The sequence below is a fragment of the Cryptomeria japonica genome, chromosome 10 (genome assembly GCF_030272615.1).
Source record: "Cryptomeria japonica chromosome 10, Sugi_1.0, whole genome shotgun sequence".
NCBI lineage: Eukaryota > Viridiplantae > Streptophyta > Pinopsida > Cupressales > Cupressaceae > Cryptomeria > Cryptomeria japonica.
In genome coordinates this window covers 68,405,117-68,408,393 of record NC_081414.1, presented here as the reverse complement: position 1 = coordinate 68,408,393, position 3,277 = coordinate 68,405,117, and positions in this window count along the sequence as shown.

The following is a 3,277-nucleotide window of genomic DNA, read 5'->3' as shown; positions in this document are numbered from 1 at the left end:
TCTTCAACAAATCATTTTCATAGCTGAGTCTTGTGTTTTCATTTGCAGCATCACTTAGTCTTCTAGTCAAATCTTTTTCATTCTTCTTTCTATCTTCAATTTCTTTACAGAATCTCATAGTCATATCCTGCATCTCATTCTTTGTTGTCATGTTCTCTTGTTTCATCTTGTTTATCATATCATTAAGAGTTTCTTTTTCATCATTCTCATTTTGCATCTTTTCACAAAGTTCTCTTCTCTTGTTTCTTGTAATAGTAAGATTTTCTTGAAGAGCTTGAATAATATCCTGAGGAGCCTTTAGATCATCTTCAAGTTTGATATTTTTCAATTTTTCTGCATCATAGTCTGAGAGAGCTCCTTGAAGTTTCTTCATCAAGTTTTCCATCTCTACTGGTGTCAAGATCTTCCTCAAGTTGTTAGGCTTCTGATAATAGAGGACCAAGCTCTGATACCAATTGTTAGGATTCCCACAGATACTGAGAGGGGGGGCTGAATTAGTATCTAACCGGTATATTAAATTTCTTAACTTAAAGCATGTAGAGCATAATAATACTGTGTACAGGTAAGCAGAAAGCAATGCAATAAACAGAGATAAAAACAACTACATGAAAAACACACCATAACACAAGGATTTAACGAGGAAACCCGGTGTGGGAAAAACCTCGGTGAGATTTGTGACCCACAATATTCACTTACTGGCCAATAATAGAATATTACTGCTATAAGAGGGGCCTGCACATGCAGAAAGGCTAGCTACCTAGAGCTCATTGCTCAAATACAAAATAGGAAGTCTCGCGTACTTACAAAAATGGATTGTATAAATCCAATGTCTTGTACTGCTTCAAAATAGCATCTATATTGCCAGTTCCAATACCGGTTTCTACTCTTCTTCTAACATAAACCCTTAACCTATAATTCGCATAATAGGTCTACCTTATTTCGCCTAATTACATTCCTCTTCCTTACTTACAAATGTTCTACAATGATCTCTCTTATATAAGAGTCATTTTACAACTTGCCAAGTCGGCTTTCAATGATTTAACAAATAATAAACAAAATATATTACAACAAAAATCCTATCGGCCTCTATGTTGATATGCTACCTTTCACTGTCGATGTTGGTGATCTATGTGTCGGTGTAGAGTCTGATCTTGCTAGTGCCGATGAACTACCTTGCCGGTGTCATGGGATTGTAAGGTTTCCATCAATGAAAAAACCTTCAATCACCTATAATGTCTCATTGGAGTGTGCATATGCCAAGAAGGAGTATGTTAAGTGATGTTGGTCTAGAAAAAAAAAATTGGGTTGAAGCTATTGACACTGCTTCCTCCATTATTAATAGGTCTCCTACATCAACTCGTGTTGATAAAATGCCTATGGAAGCATGGTCAAGTCACAAGCCTTCATTGAGACAGCGTAGAGTTTTTATTATGAGGCATACGCATGTGTCATATGAGAAACGCACAAAGTTGGAGAACAAGGTTGTGAAATGTATCTTCATCCGTTAGAGTTATGGTGTGAAAGGATACAAGCTTTTGTACCATATTGCACAAAAGGTAATTCATAGTACAAGTGTTATTTTTAGAGAAATTAAGTTTCCTTCTATTACATTGTAGCTAGAACAAACTAAACAAGAAGATGTGAAATTCAATTCCCTTCTACACCTGAAAGAGTTGAATTGGGACCACTTGATAGGCAAGAAGTTGAGAAGAGATCATGTAGCTCTAAATCTTCAGAAGAGGAGGAAGACCCTCCAACTCAAATTTTTCAAAGGTCTACAAGACATAGACAACCACCCGAAAGGTATTCACCTGATGATTGGAGATGTATTTTTTCTTTGAATACTAATGTAGATGAACCTAGAACTATATAAGAGGCATTAGGTATGAATGATGTAGAATCCTAGAAGATTGTTATGGAAGAAGAAATGGCAGCTTTGAAAAAGAATGATACATGGGATCTTGTACCATTGCTTGAAGGACGAAAACTTGTTGGTTGTAAATGGGTGTTCAAGAAAAAGATAGGTTTAGATGGAGGCATTGAGAAGTATAAAGAAAGGTTGGTTGCAAAAGGCTACTCTCAAATTGAGGGTGTTGATAATGGTGAGATATTTTCTCCTTTTACAAAAATGACATCCATTAGATTTTTGCTTTCTATTGTTGTTGCTTATGATTTAGAGGTTGAGCAAATGGATGTGAAAATTGCTTTCCTTCATGGTGATTCGAAGGAGGATATTTATATGACACAACTAGAGCACTATATGGTAAAAGATAAAAGTAATTTGGTTTGTAAATTGGAGAAATCTTTGTATGGCCTCAAACAAAGTCCTAGGATGTGGTACCAAAAATTTGATACATATGTGTTGAGTTTGGGATTTAAACATTCTAAATCAAATCATTGTGTTTATTATAAATCCGATGTTAATCATTTCGTGTACATTTCATTATATATTGATGATATGTTACTCATTGGTAAAGGGAAAGGTATGATTTTAGAACTAAAGTCTCATCTTGCTACTAAATTTGAAATGAAAGATCTTGGTGCAGCGAATCACATTATTGGGATGGAAATTAGAAGAGATGGAGTGAATAGAAAGCTATGGCTAGGCCAAAGTAAGTATATGAATTTAGTTTTATGGAGGTTCAACATGCAAGATTGTAGACCATTATGTGCTCCCTTCACAGTTGGAATGAAATTATCTACTTTAGATTGTCCTACATCTCCATCAAAAATGGAAGACATGAGCATAGTGCCTTACCAGAGTGTAGTTGGAAGTTTGATGTATGTTGTGGTTTGTACTAGACCAAACATTGCCCAAGCAATGGGAATTATTTCTAGATATATGTCTAATATTGGTAGAGTTCATTAGGATGCAGTCAAAAGAGTCTTCAGATATTTGAAAGGTACCTCAGAGTATTCTTTATGTTATCATGGTAATTTGGTTGGAGATATGATTTCCCTTGATATTCATGGTTATGTGGATTCAGAATAGGTAGGTGATATTGATAGCAAAAGATCCACCAGTGCTTATGTGTTTACTTTATTTGGTGGTGCAGTTAGTTGGATGAATAAGCGACAGGATGTGGTTGCTTTATCCACTATAGAAGCAGAGTATATGACAACTACTCATATTTGTAAAGAAGCCATTTGGCTTAAAATACTGTGTTTAGATATAAGAATAAAACAAGGTGCAATGACAGTTTATTGTGATAGTTAGAGTGCAATCTACCTAGCTAAGAACTTGATATTTCATGCCCAGACCAAACACATTGATCTT